The following is a 15,675-nucleotide window of genomic DNA, read 5'->3' as shown; positions in this document are numbered from 1 at the left end:
ATGAATATGTATCCAAGTAGAAATAAGCAAGTGAAAGCTTACTTCTCACTGCTTTTGCACTTAAAATATAGATATATGTTCACTATTTTTCAAACAAAGATTGGGGAATGATTAACATTCATGCACGTTTCCATGCAAAATGATCTTTTCATTTTTCAAACTTTGGAAATGTCAAAAGTCGAGTTTGGAACTAGCTTCTCAACAAAGGGAACTATATGCTTTTTCTTTCTTGTTTTTTTCAATATTATAAAAGAAGAAGTACTGGGCGTGCGTTATATATTATTCTTTGTTTATCTTTTTTGACAAAAGCAGCTGATAGATCATAGGTGAAAAAACATGTCTTGGATTTTTATTAGAGTTTAAGCGGGCGTTTGGACATAAGAATTGTAAAATTTCGAAAAAAGTAAAAAATTTCTTCAACCGAAAATAATAACAACAACAATAATCCAGTAAAATCTTATTAGTGGGGTCTGGGAAGGGTAGTGTGTACACAAACCTTACCCCTACCCCGAAGGGATAGGAGGCTATTTCCGAAAGACCTCGGCTCAAAAAAACAAAAGGAGACAATATTAGTATCACCATAGAAGTCATTGGAAAAATAGGAACAACATGAATCTAGAAGAAAGATGCAAAGCAAAGCAAAAGCGATAGCTAGTAAATAGGTCATGCACTGAAAAGCGAAATAGTAAGACACAACGTTGTCACTAGCTGTCTTAGACAAAACCCCTACCAGACTAGTCTCACAAAGGTACGAAGTAAGGCAAGAATCAACTATCTCCTAACCTACAACTCTAATACACGACCTCCACATCTTCCTATCAAGTGTCATGTCCTCAAAAATCTGAAGCCTCGCTATATCCTGCCTGATCACCTCTCCCCAATACTTGATCTTAGGCCGCCCTCTAGCTCTTCTCGCGCACTCCACAACCAGCCGCTCACACCTCCTTATAACTGGAGCATCTGGGCTATTCTCCTCTTAACATGCCCGAACCATCCGAGCCTCGCTTCCCGCATCTAGTCATCAATGGGAGCCACGTGCACCTTCTCCCGAATATCATCATTCCTAACTTATCCATCCTAGTGTGCCCGCACATCCACCTCAACATCCTCATTTCTGCTACTTTCATCTTCTAGATATGTGAGTTCTTAACAGCCCAACATTCAGCCTCATACATCATGGCCGGTCTAACCACCGCTTTATAGAACTTACCTTTGAGTATCGGTGGCACTCTCCTGTCACACTGGACTCCAGATGCTAACCTCCACTTCGTCCATCCTACCTCAATACGGTGTGTGACATCCTCATCGATCTCCCCTCCCCCCTGGATAACCGACCCAAGGTAAAACTGTCTCTACTCGGGATGACCTGTGATTCACGCCTCACATCCACGTCCACTTCCCCGGCTCAGCGCTAAACTTACACTCCAGGTATTCCGTCTTGAAAAATGATATTTGAAAAATAACTTTTTGGAGTTTTTCAAATTTTCAAAAAATTCCAAAATTCATCTTCAAGTGATGAAAATTGAAAATTTGTGGCCAAATATTGATTTCGAAAAAAAATAATTCTTTTTTGAAAAAAAGTGAAAAAAATTGTATGGCCAAAAGGGCTCTAAGTTTTTTACACTAATAATTTTAAGAAAATATCGAATCATTTCAAAACTGATACAGGTTACTATGTGCCTATAGGGCAAATAAAATTAATAACTTCGAGAAATATGAAATATGTAATTTGATGTAATATGTTAAATTAAACTGGTAGTATTTTTTGTACTAATAATATATATAAATTAAATTTCATTATTATTATTATTATTATTATTATTATTATTATTATTATTATTGATTTTAAGGGCCCCAGGCCTATGCGCCGCTTAAGGCTGATGCCTTTCATTACACTTATAGCTAGTTCTCTACATACTAGCTAATTGATTTCCTGAAGTGATTAATTTCCTATAACTACGGAGTAGTTATTAGCAACAGTAAAGAGCCGCTTTTAGCTTGGATTTTAGTGTGGCTACATCAACACTCAACAGTAGTATAAAATTTTATACTAGAGATGTATTTTATTAAAGACTTTTAAGTTATATATACTGTCTCAATAAAAAACTTTTATACTATCTGATTATCTGTTACCTAAAGGATATTTACAGGTAAGTCATCCTAATTAAATGTGAAATTTATGATCGAAAATAAGATAAGATACATACTAGCACTACAACAAGTAAGAATAACCTAATGGTATAAATATTCTTTACTTATATAATTAGCTATCATGCTTTGTGTAGATCACCATGATAAACAGTTATCTCTAGCTAGTTGGTCACGCCCAACTATGCCCTCTAAAAAAGGGACTCTGCGGACGTTGCAAATATAACCCGAGTATTACGCCCAGGGTCGAATCCACAGAGAGTTAACCTATCAATCACTATCTTTAGACCCAATAAACTCTTCAGAACCAGCTTCCCAGATGTTTGAATCACAGTTGAAAGTTGCTTTACTAACTACGATTGCAAGTAAATTAAACAGCTGTAAATTAAAATGCTAAGGTTGTAAACAATGATGAGAAGAAGCTAAGGCAATGATTTCCCCTATTAAAAGAATCCCTTCTGTTTATGCTCATACAAATTTACCAACACATCTCTATCAATCATGAACGCTCATCTTACCGTAAATCTCTCCCGAGTAATCACAGTAATATACTAATTGCACTCTCCCGAGATACACTAGCTTACTTTATTTAGCACAATTCACTTTAGATTACACCCAAGGCTTCGTTATCCCTAATCCCGCCTTTAAACCCGCAATTATAGATTCCTCTTATACTTTGGGAGTGGTGTTGTTCAACAATAACCTAAATATGCACTCTTTTCCAAGTTATGCACACTAAATAGGCACAGCTAATTGAGGATCCTGTCAATTAACTACAACAAACACAAAGTTGAACAAATAGAGATTGAAACTAGCAATTTGTATTCACATAAACAAGATGTTCATCCCCCAATAGGTTCCATCAAAGCCTTAGACACAGGATTTAGCTACTCATGGCTATGGGAAAACAAACTAAGATAGAATTCATCATAACTAGCAATAAAAATCAAAGAAAAGAAGAAAGATGTTTTGGGTGATCTCTCACAATTGTTCTCCTTGCCAAGATACTCTAAAATTCAATACATGCCTCTCTTGGGCGAAGTCTTGTACTTAAAATAGGGTTTAGGTCTAAAAATCCCGTGTTTTACACTTTAGTCCCTGAAGTTTTCTGCTTCCACAGCGGTTCTGCCGCGGTCGCGGTCAAACCGCGGCCAAATGCCTTCTCTGAATCTGAAGTTATCCGCAGCTATCTTCCACCGCGGTTCTACCGCGGTCGCGGTGGAACCGCGGTCAACCCAGTCCTCTGAATCTTCAGGCCTGTTTTGCGTGGTTTCCTTGGGGAATTTCACAGTTGGCCTCTTTTTCTTCATTTTTGACTCCAAAAATACTCCCTAGCCTTCCCTGATCATATATCACCTGCAAATCATGAAAAGCACTAATAAGAGCATTTTGTTATCACTTTTATCATCAAAACTATACAAGAAGGTGGTTTTTTAAGGCGTGATTATAGTTAAATTCACCTATTATCACTAGTCTGAATTTAATTTTAAGCAACAAATTCTTTGTATTATCCGTGTACAAAAATTCAAAACAGCTAGCATTAACCTAATATAATTGAAGTTAATTCTGTATGCCCTTTAGTAGGATTAGAAAAAAGGAGAATTCTTTTGGTTTTACTGACTTAATTATAATTTATAAGCTATATAACGGTTGACATTGTCGCTCTTAATTTGATCTCACCAACCACTTTAATTTGGTCTTTGTATGGCTTCTTTGAACGATTAGATTGACCAAAAAAATATTTTAAGTAGCCATTTCATTCGATTCATCACTTCAATTATATGGTTGTAACTGTAGACATCTAAATTTTAATGGATCAAGCTAAATCTTAAATTCAAGATACTACAAGACCTCTTGAAATTCTAGGAGACTGTCAGTGTTGTTGGAGGCTACTCTACTAAAACCCAGCATTGGAGGCTACTCTATCCTAACCCTAGGTCATTCCTATAAAAAGGGTAACGTATTCTCTTGAAAAGGGATCTCAAAAAATGAAGATCAATCTCGAAAATCCCATAAACTCATGGAATATTCACAAAGAGATCAAGATGCGGCCGGATAAACATAATTTCATGGAGGTCAAATACATCCCATGAAGGTTTGCATCATCCTACGTTCGAGAAACACGCTATTCTAGCCCTCGAATTACGGAGATAATCAGGAGAAAAGAATCAAGGGAGAAACAGAATTGTACCTACAATTATTTATCAATAAAAATTATGTTTTTTCATATTTGTATTGTGATTGCATTTAATTTTCTACTCTAAGAAAATTTATATCAAACAGTAACTCTTTCTCCTGTCTTTCGATAACGATAATATTCAGGCCAATTTATGCGTATATCAACTAATTCATTTTACACCTATAATCTTTCACTAGTATTATTGGCCAACTCTCCGCTAATTTATACTTAGACAAATAAAAAAATTACTTAGTATTTTTTATCTTTTTATTAAAATTTAAGTCCCAGTGTCTCATTGGTCAATTTGTAATTATAACGTGCATATATATAACAAAAGTATTCACATTAATAGGTAATGACTTTTCGGTAGTTTGATTCATGATATTTTCCTATCATTTTCAATCACAGGATTCGATTCTGATAAAAGTAGCATTACTTAAGCATCATTTTCTCGCCGTTCATGTTAATCCTCCCCCCCCCCCCCCCCCCCCCCTTTTTCATTCTTTAATTTTGGATCTTTTGAAACGTCGTACCATATATAAACGGAAAAAAGAAGGATGAAATCTCACTGATGACAATAAGATTTACTACAAAAATCACGAGCTCATAATTATTGTTTGGAATATTATACCAGACTCCTGAGAGTTAATCATATGATCCTTAGATAATAAAAATATTTGGAAGAATTTGAATTATATATATGCACTAATATTAGGTAATATAAAAGGTAATACGATGTACTAACTTATAGTATAAATTGATAATCTAGATAGTAAGTTATAATAACATATTAAATTGCATTGATTGTTTACCTTGAAATACGAGTAACAATTAAACTTGTAATGTGGTTACAAGGATACGTGATGTGATTCAACGCCAATTGATAAATGACTAGATAAATAAATGAACTAAATGATTAAGATGAATTAAACCAGTGTAGTTGCAAGCTATATCATCCTTGATTGGAACAGGCTCGAGATCAATCGTTAAGAATAATAAGAATAATAGTAAGTTATAAGCAAGTAAAAGAGCAGTGTATTGTTATTTCTTAGTCCCACAAATGAACAGGATTCCTCTTTATATAGTAGAGAAATCCTAAATAAGGTATAACTCTAATTTCGGAAGAAAAATCCATGATTGGTATCAATAACCGTCAGCGGTTCTGTCGGTTCCAAGATTCATGCCACGATCCTCGACCAATCACGGATATCTTGCTCTTTCCGTTACTAATCTATCCCCGATGTTACTCGAAGTCTATATCCCCTAGCTTCGATTGATATCAACCTCGATCTCGAAAGAGACTTCGATCTTGAACTCGATGCCTTAGCTCTTCGATGCAACGTTCTTGTTTCGATCAAAAAGTGAAATCGGGTAGCCCCGATTTCTACCGTATATAGATAGTCCCCTCATTTTTTGGAGTGTAATGACAAGAAACGAATTGAATCTTCGAGCTTCTTTGCTTGTTCTTCCCTAAATACCAAATATTCCAATCTCCATTTTTTCTTGCTCACGAAAACAAAATGGCCATAACATCTAAAACTGTTCCGCAAAAGAAAATCGCTCAGGTTCGGGCTAAGGAGCGCACTAAGTGTCGGTCTCAGAGGGAAACCTTTGAAGAAATCCATACTCGGGGCTTTGTTCTTTCGACCGAGATCGATGGACCCCGAATGACCATTTGAACTAGAGTTTGAGTAGCTCTTAGGCTTAACAATCAAGTGAGGATTTGCTTGAACTAGAAGTAAAGTTAGCCCTTAGGCTTTATAGATAGTCCCCGAGTGAGAGTTTGCTCGGACTCGCATTATGGTAGCCCTTGGGCTTTTATGATCGAGTGAGGATTTGCTCGAACTCGAAGTAAAGTTAGCCCTTAGGCTTTATAGATAGTCCCCGAGTGAGAGTTTGCTCGAACTCGGGTTAAGATAGCCCTTGGGCTTTTATGATCGAGTGAGCATTTGCTCGAACTCGAATAGTTAGCCCTTAGGCGTTACAGATAGTCCCCAAGTGAGAGTTTGCTCGAACTCGAGTTAAGGTAGCCCTTGGGCTTTTATGATCGAGTAAGGATTTGCTCGAACTCGAAGCAAAGTTAGCCCTTAGGCTTTACAGATAGTCCCCAAATGAGAGTTTTCTTGAACTCGGGTTAAGATAGCCCTTGGGCTTTTATGATTGAGTGAGGATTTTCTCGAACTCGAGGTAAATTTAGCCCTTAGGCTTTATAGATAGTTCCCGAGTGAGGGTTTACTCGAACTCGGGTTAAGGTAGCCCTTGGGCTTTTATGATCGAGTGAGGATTTGCTCGAAGTCGAAGTTAAGTTAGCCCTTAGGCTTTATAGATAGTCTCCAAGGTGAGAGTTTGCTCGAATTCGGGTTAAGATATCCCTTCGGCTTTTATGATCGAGTGAGGATTTGCTCGAACTCGAAGTAAAGTTAGGCCTTAGACTTTATAGATAGTCCCCGAGTGAGAGTTTGCTCGAACTCGGGTTAAGATAGCCCTTGGGCTTTTGTATTTGTTACGGATTTCGGACGTCTCCGATCCACATTAATTTGGTCATAGCCTCTTTAGTTCGGAACTTGATCTTTGGGCTTATTTTCCGTTTCACTTCGAGCTTTCCCGAAGTGTCAGTCCCCGAGTGGGGTGGTCGTGGCCTGCAAAATCGAGGGTCGCCTTTAAGGTCTTATGGTCTCGAAATGTTAGTAGTTCGATTTCTGTCATGGTCGGCCCTTAAGCCTGTTTACACAATAGTCAAGAGTATAAAATAGGAAACTTTTCTAAAGGTAGGGAATATCGGCAAGGGAAAATACTTCTCTTAATAGATGATTATACATGCGCGGATGTTTGATGTTAGGGTCCGAGTAACCTATACGGGCACGGTTCATTTGACTGTTTGACCCTTACAACATTTTCCTATTGAGACCCCGCTGTCACAAAGTGATTTCCTTGCAACAAAGTAGACATTCGAGGGTAATTCCCCCAGTACTCGAGGCTTATTGTAGGGAACCTCGAATACTGTTGAATTACTCTAAGTTAGCACGAACAATGGTTGCCTCGTTAAAAACCTCGCTGGAAAAACCCATTTGGGACAAAAACCAGTCTAAGGGAAAAAGAGTGTAACGCGTGCTTTAAGATCCAAAACTTCGTGCTGATCCTTGTCGATAGCCCACAAGTGTTAGTCGAAAAAATAGAAAGGATTGGAATGGGGTCGTACCTTTATTCGGATTTTGGATATTTAACGTGATCTTCCTCGGCATCAAGCCCCTGTGAATTTTGACCTCGATCATTTCTCCTCTCATTTCGTGCGAAGCTTTGCCCAGATCCGCTGCCTTTATGGTCTCCGTAAGGTTGATATCGATCTCTATTTGACTCGGCTCTCGATCGTATCCCTTTTGATCCTATCCATGGGCCTGATAGGATAAACGGACCCCGAAGGAGTCCCAGTTGATCATCCTCGACCCTAATCTTCGATTGATACCGATTATGTATGTCGACCTAAGTGACAGCCGGATACTCGATTAAACTTTACTTCAACTATTGTGAAGCTTTGGAATTCCGAGTGTTGAGACCTTGAATGAAAGCTTGAACAGCCCAGTCATCGGTGACCGGAGGCAAATCCATTCTCTCCGCTTGGAACCGATATACGAATTCTCTGAGCATCTCGTTATTTTTGTACCTTACCTTGGAAAGGTCCGACTTCCTTGGTGCAATTTTAATGGCTCCAGCGTGTGCCTGTCACACCTCCTTTTTCCCGCAGGGGGGATATGGAGTTTTTTCAATTTAAGTGACATTAATCAAAATGGGATTATTTTATTTACTTCAGAGTCGCCACTTGGAATAATTTATGGTGTCCCAAGTCACCGGTTTATTTAAAATCCCAAATCGAGGAAATTTTGACTCTATTTAAAGTCCGTGAAACCAGAAGATCGGGTAAGAAATTATGTTAACCCAGGAGAAGGTGTTAGGCATTCCCGGGTTTCGTGGTTTTAGCACGGTCGCTCAATTATTAATAATTGGCCTCATTATCTTATCTATTACATGTTTTAAACCTATTATGCATTTTTAACTTTATAACCACTTTTATTTATTTTAATCTGCTTTTTAAGAACTTTGTGATGACCCAAAAGGTCATCACTTATTTTTAAATTTGAGGCCTTAAAAACCTCTTTCAGCATCACCTCAATTTGCGTGCGCAGTCCGGGCATGTAGCCGGAAGTCTATATGTGAAAATTTGTGAAAAATGATAAAATTTAGCTTTAGAATGAATTATGTTGACTTCGGTCAATATTTTGGGTATACGGATCCAGACCCGTGATTTGACGGTCCCGGAGGGTTCGTAGGAAAATATGAGACTTGGGCGTATGCCCGAAATCGAATTCCGAGGTCCCAAGCTCGAGAAATGAATTTTAGAAAGAAATTATTTTCTGAAAAATATAAAGGTTTTTGAAAGTGAAATGTAATGTGAAACCTGTGGTATCGGGCCCGTATTATGGTTCCAAAGCCTGGAACAGGTTCAATATGATTTATATGTGTTGTCGGTAAAATTTGGTAAGAAACGGACTTGAAACGACGTGAATCGGATAGTTATTGAGAAAATTGGAAATTTGAAGTCTTGAGAAAGTTTCATGATTTTGATGCTAAATTCATAGTTGTTGATGTTATTTTAGTGATTTGAATGCACGAGCGAGTCCGTATGATGTTTTTAGGGTGGTGTGCATGTTTGGTTTGGAGCGCCGAGGGCTCGGGTGAGTTTTGGATAGGCCACGGGGTGAAATTTTGGACTTAAGGAATCGCAGGCCTGCAGGCTTCGCATTTGCCAACCTCCCTTCGCAATTCCCAGTTCGCATTTCCCAACCTTCCTTCGCAATTTCCATAACTGCAGCCTGCAACTTTTTATACTTAGCCGAAAAACAACCCTTTTTCACATCTTTTCAAAATAAAAACTCCCTAGGGCGATTTTCCAAGAACAACTCTTCCAAATCGATTGTAAGTCAATTTTTACTAGTTTTCTTCAATCATTAACATCTTTTAACATGATTTCAACTCAAAATCAATGATTTTCATGGGAAAAATTAGGTGTTTTGGGTAGAACATAGGTTTTTCAAAAAAAGAGGATTTGGACCTCGATTTGAGGTCCGATTTCAAAATAAATTATATATTGAGTTCATAGGTGAATGGGTAGTCGGATTTTGGTTCGAACCTCGGGTTTTGACCAAGTGGGCCCGAGGCTGATTTTTTACTTTTCGGGAAAAGCTTTAGAAAACTTATTTTCATGAATTAGAAATTATTTATTTAGCATTTATTGATGTAATTAAGTAACTTGTGACTAGATACGAGCGAATTGGTGGTGGAATTACGAGGTAAAGCTATAGTTGAGGCTTGAACTGAGTTCGTGGCATCGAGGTAAGTGTTTGGTCTAACCTTAGCTTGAGGGATTAGGAGTTGTGTCCTATTTGCTACTTGTTTCTTGTTGATTACGACGTATAGGCATGGTGACGAGTATCTATACGTCGGTGTCGAGCATGACCGTGAGTCTTAAATTGAAATTATTGTGTTATTGAGAACTACTACGAATGCCTAAGTTGTTGACTCCCTGTGTTGAGCAAGGTTAATAATTATTCTCGTAGAGATTTCTCATGGTTGAGCATTTGTGTTAGTTGAAGTAGTAAATGTTGGAACAAGTTTGGTTATAGCTGATTTCCCCTTGCCGGGATGTGTTCATTCTTATTGTTGACTCCCTTGTTGGGATAGTGTAGTTCTTATTGATCCCTAGCCGGGACTCTTGTTATGGTTGATGTTGATTGTATATTTGGATCGGGTTGCTATAAACTGTTGAAGCTAAGTCATTAAGTAAAACAAAAAGGGAAGACAAGTCAAATGGTTCAGTTAGTTAGTTTGCCTAGCTTTTATTAGTAGGCGCCATCACGACTCCCCAGGGTGGGAGATCCGGGTCGTGAAAAGTTGGTATCAGAGCACTAGGTTACATAGGTCTCACAATTCACATATAAGCTTGGTAGAGTCTGAGGGATCGGTACGGAGACGTCTGTACTTATCCCCTAGAGGCTACAGAGTTAGGAAAAACTTCGCATCTATTCTTTCCCGTCGTGCGATTTGGTTTCTCAATACTAATCGAATCTCTACTCTATTCTTTCGCAGATGCCGAGAACACGCACTTCCTCATCCGCTGATCAGCAGCCCGAGCCCCCAGCAGCTCCCGCGAGGGGCAGAGGCCGAGGCCGTGCTAGAGGCCGAGGTAGGGGCAGAGCTCAGCTCGGAGCAGCACAACCAGCGGCGGAGCCTCAGGTTGAGTTTGACGAGGAGGTTCCAGCCCAAACAGCTCCAGTGGGCCCAGCTCAGGTCCCAGAGGGGTTCATTGCTACTCCAATACTTCAGGATGCTCTGGTCCGTCTAGTGGGCCTCATGGAGAGTGTCACCCATGCAGGCTTGCTTCCTGTAGCCCCAGCTGTCTCTCCGGCTGGAAGAGGGGCCCAGACTCCTGCTACTCGCACTCCGGAGCAGGTGGCTCCTCAGTTCCAGACTCTAGCAGCTCAGCCAGTTGGAGCAGTTCAGCCAGGTGTGGTAGCCCAGACCGGTGTCGGAGCAGCCATGACTGCCGATGCCTTTTGGAGATTGGATAGGTTTACTAAGATCTTCACTGCAACTTTTAGCGGTACATCTTCTGAGGATCCCCAGGATTATCTAGACAGTTGTCATGAGGTTCTCAGGAACATGGGGATAGAGGAGACCAATGGGGTCGACTTTGCTACTTTCCGCTTATCTGGATCCGCCAAGACTTGGTGGAGAGATTATTGTTTGGCTAGACCAGCCGGATCGCTAGCTTTGACTTGGGAGCAGTTTACCCAGCTATTCTTGGAGAAGTTTCTTCCCGTTACTCAGAGGGAGATGTGCCAGAGGCAGTTCGAGCGTCTCCAGCAGGGTTCCATGACTGTTACCCAAAATGAGACCAAGTTTATTGATTTGGCCCGTCATGCTCTACTTATACTCCCCACAGAGAGAGAGAGTGAGGAGGTTCATTGAGGGACTTATTCAGCCCAATCGACATCAGATGGCTAAGGAGACGAGGGGTGATATTTCTTTCCAGGAGGCGGCCAATGTGGCCAGGAGGGTCGAGATGGTTTTGTTACGGGGAGACAGTCAAGGGTCTGACAAGAGGCCCCGTCATTCAGGCAGATTCAGTGGTACCTCGTCTGGAGGCAGGGATTCGTATGGTAGAGGCCATCCTCCTAGGCCTTTTCAGTCAGCACTTCAGGCTTCTCTTAGTGCTTCAGGTGGTCGTGGTTCTCATACACAGTATTCTGATCACCAGCCCTACAGTGCACCACCAGCTCCTATCAGTGCACCGCCGCTCCAGAGTTTTCAGGGTGGTCATTCAGGTCGTCAGGGTCAGTCTCAGTTTCCTCAGCCGCAACACTCTGGTGGATGCTTTGAGTGTGGTGAGTATGGACATATCCGGAGGGCTTGTCCGAGGTTAGTGGGTACTCAGTCGCAGCAGCAGGGTTCACGTGCTATGGTTCAGGCACCAGGTGTTCCACAGCCCGCCCAACCAGCTAGAGGTGGAGGTAGAGGTGCTAAAGGTGGAGCTTAGGCCACTAGGGGTGGAGGCCAGCCAGCAGCAGGCCATTCCAGAGAGGTAGTCCAGGGTGGTGGGGCCCAGACCCAATTTTATGCTCTTCCAGCTAGGCCGGAGGTTGAGGCTTCCGATGCAGTTATCACAGGTACGGTTTTGGTTTGTAGTAGGAGTGCTTCAGTGCTATTTGATCCAGGGTCTACCTACTCTTATGTGTCATCTTATTCTGCGCCGTATCTGGTCGTACCCAGTGATTCTCTGAGTATTCCTGTTTATGTGTCCACCCCCGTAGGTGATTCTATTGTGGAAGATCGTGTTCATTGTTCTTGCGTAGTTGTGATCGAGGGTCTTGAGACCCGAGTAGACTTATTATTGCTGGACATGGTCGATTTTGATGTCATACTGGGGATGGACTAGTTGTCACCTTACCACGCCATCTTGGATTGTCACGCCAAGATTATGACCTTAGCCCTACCGGGTTTACCTCGTTTAGAGTGGAGAGGGACTCCTGTTCATTCTACCCGTAGTGTTATCTCATATATGAAGGCTCGGCGAATGGTCGAGAAGGGGTGTTTAGCCTATTAGGCATACGTTAGTGATTCCAGTGCCGAGGTTCCTGTCATTGATTCTGTGCCTGTAGTTCGTGAATTTCCTGAGGTATTTCCTTCAGACCTGCCGGGTATGCCACCTAACAGGGATATTGATTTTTGCATTGACCTGGCTCCAGGCACTCAGCCCATTTCTATTCCGCCATATCGCATGGCCCCGCCTGAGTTGAAAGAGTTGAAGGAGCAGTTGCAAGACTTGCTTGATAAGAGCTTCATTAGACCCAGTGTCTCGCCATGGGGTGCGTCGGTGTTGTTTGTCAAGAAGAAGGACGGATCGATGAGAATGTGTATAGATTACTGGCAATTGAACAAGGTCACAATCAAGAATAAGTACCCATTGCCGAGGATTGAGGATTTGTTCGACCAGCTTCAGGGTGCCCAAGTGTTTTCTAAGATTGACTTGAGATCAGGCTACCATCAGTTGAAGATTAGGGCATCCGATATCCCTAAGACAGCTTTCCGCACTCGGTACGGGCATTATGAGTTCTTGGTGATGTCATTCGGGTTGACAAATGCCCCAGCAGCTTTTATGGATTTGATGAACCGAGTGTTCAGGCCTTACTTGGATTCGTTCGTGATAGTCTTCATTGATGATATTTTGATCTATTCCCGCAGCCGGGAGGAGCACGAGCAGCATCTTAGAGTGGTTCTTCAGACTTTGAGGGATAGTCAGTTGTATGCTAAGTTTTCGAAGTGTGAGTTCTGGTTGAGTTCGGTTGCATTCCTGGGTCATGTTGTGTCAGCAGAGGGTATTCAGGTTGATCCGAAGAAGATTGAGGCAGTCAAGAATTGGCCTAGACCAGCATCAGCTACAGAGATTCGGAGTTTCTTGGGGTTGGCAGGCTACTACCGTCGGTTCGTGGAGGGGTTTTCATCTATTGCAGCCCTGATGACCAGGTTGACCCAGAAGGGTGCCCAGTTCAGATGGTCGGATGAGTGTGAGGCGAGCTTTCAGAAGCTCAAGACAGCTCTGACTACGGCACCGGTGTTGGTTTTGCCCACAGGTTCAGGGCCTTATACAGTTTATTGTGATGCTTCTCGTATTGGACTTGGTGCAGTATTGATGCAGGATGGCAAGGTCATTGCCTATGCTTTGCGGCAGTTGAAGATTCATGAGAAGAACTATCTAGTTCATGATTTGGAGTTAGCAGCCATTGTTCACGCGTTGAAGATTTGGAGGCATTATCTGTATGGCGTGGCATGTGAGGTGTTCACGGATCACAAGAGTTTGCAATACTTGTTCAAGCAGAAGGAGCTAAACTTGAGGCAGAGAAGGTGGTTGGAGCTGTTGAAAGACTATGATATCACCATCTTATATCATCCGGGAAAGGCCAATGTGGTGGCCGATGCTTTGAGTAGGAAGTCAGCCAGTATGGGCAGTCTTGCGTATATTCCGGTCGGTGAGAGACCGCTTGCTTTGGATGTCCAGGCTTTGGCCAATCAGTTCGTGAGGTTGGATGTTTCTGAGCCCAGCCGTATATTAGCTTGCACAGTTGCTCGCTCTTCTTTATTGGAGCGTATCCGAGATCAGCAGTATGATGATCCTCATTTATGTGTCCTCAGAGACACGGTGCAGCACGGAGATGCCAAGCAGTTCACACTAGGAGATGATGGAGTTTTGAGGATGCAGGGTCATATTTGTGTGCCTAATGTGGATGGACTTCAGGAGTTGATTCTAGAGGAGGCCCATAGTTCCCGGTACTCTATTCATCCGGGCGCCTCCAAGATGTATCAGGACTTACGGCAGCATACTCGTGGAGGAGAATGATGAAGGACATTGTTGCGTATGTGGCTCGGTGTTTGAATGGTCAGCAGGTTAAGTACGAGCATCAGAGGCCTGGCGGTGTGTTCCAGAAGATTGAGATTCCTGAGTGGAACTGGGAGCGTATCACTATGGAATTTGTTGTTGGACTCCCACGGACTCAGAAGAAGTTCGATGCAGTGTGGGTTATTGTGGATAGGTTGACCAAGTCAGCACATTTCATTCCTGTTGCAGTCTCTTATTCTTCCGAGAGATTAGCTGAGATTTATATTCGGGAGATTGTTCGACTTCATGGTGTGCCCGTGTCTATTATTTCGGAATGAGGTACGCAGTTTACCTCACATTTCCGGAAAGCAGTTCAGCAAGAGTTTGGCACGCGGGTTGAGTTGAGCACATCGTTTCATCCTCAGACGGACGGGCAGTCCGAGTGGACTATTCAGATTTTGGAGGATATGCTCCGAGCTTGTGTCATTGACTTTGGAGGCTCGTGGGATCAGTTCTTGCCTTTAGCAGAGTTTGCCTACAATAACAACTACCAGTCGAGTATTCAGATGGCTCCTTATGAGGCTCTAAATGGTAGGCGGTGTCGGTCGCCGGTTGGATGGTTTGAGCCGGGAGAGGCTCGGTTGTTGGGTACGAATCTAGTACAGGATGCCTTGGACAAGGACATGATCATTTAGGACAGGCTTCGTACAGCTCAGTCCAGGCAAAAGAGCTATACTGACCGCAAGGATCGAGATTTGGCTTTCATGGTCGGTGAGCGCGTATTGCTTCGAGTGTCGCCTATGAAGGACGTGATGAGATTCGGGAAGAAGGGCAAGCTTAGCCCTAGGTTCATTGGCCTGTTTGAGATCCTTGATCGAGTGGGAGAGGTGGCTTATATACTTGCATTGCCGCCAAGCTTATCAGCCGTGCATCCAGTGTTTCACGTGTCCATGCTTCGGAAGTATCACGGCGATCCATCCCACGTGTTAGATTTCAACACTGTCCAGTTTGACTAGGATTTGTCCTATGAGGAGGAGCCGATAGCTATTCTAGACCTGCAGGTTCGTTTGTTGAGATCAAAGAGTTTTGCTTCTGTTCGTGTTCAGTGGAAAGGTCAGCCTGCTGAGGCATCAACCTGGGAGTCTGAGTTAGATATGCGGAGCCGTTATCCCCATCTTTTCCCCGACTCAGGTACTTCCTTCTTATGTCCGTTCGAGGACGGACGGTTGTTTTAGAGGTGGAGGATGTGATGACCCAAAAGGTCATCACTTATTTTTAAATTAAATTCCGTGTTTCGAGGCCATAAAAACCTCTTTCTGCATCACCTCGATTTCCATACGCAGTCCGGGCGTGTAGCCCGAAGTCTATATGTGAAAATCTGTGAAAAATGATAAATTTTGGCTTTAAAATGAATTAAGTT

The sequence above is a fragment of the Nicotiana attenuata genome, unplaced genomic scaffold (genome assembly GCF_001879085.1).
Source record: "Nicotiana attenuata strain UT unplaced genomic scaffold, NIATTr2, whole genome shotgun sequence".
Lineage (NCBI taxonomy): Eukaryota > Viridiplantae > Streptophyta > Magnoliopsida > Solanales > Solanaceae > Nicotiana > Nicotiana attenuata.
This window is presented reverse-complemented; position numbering follows the sequence as displayed.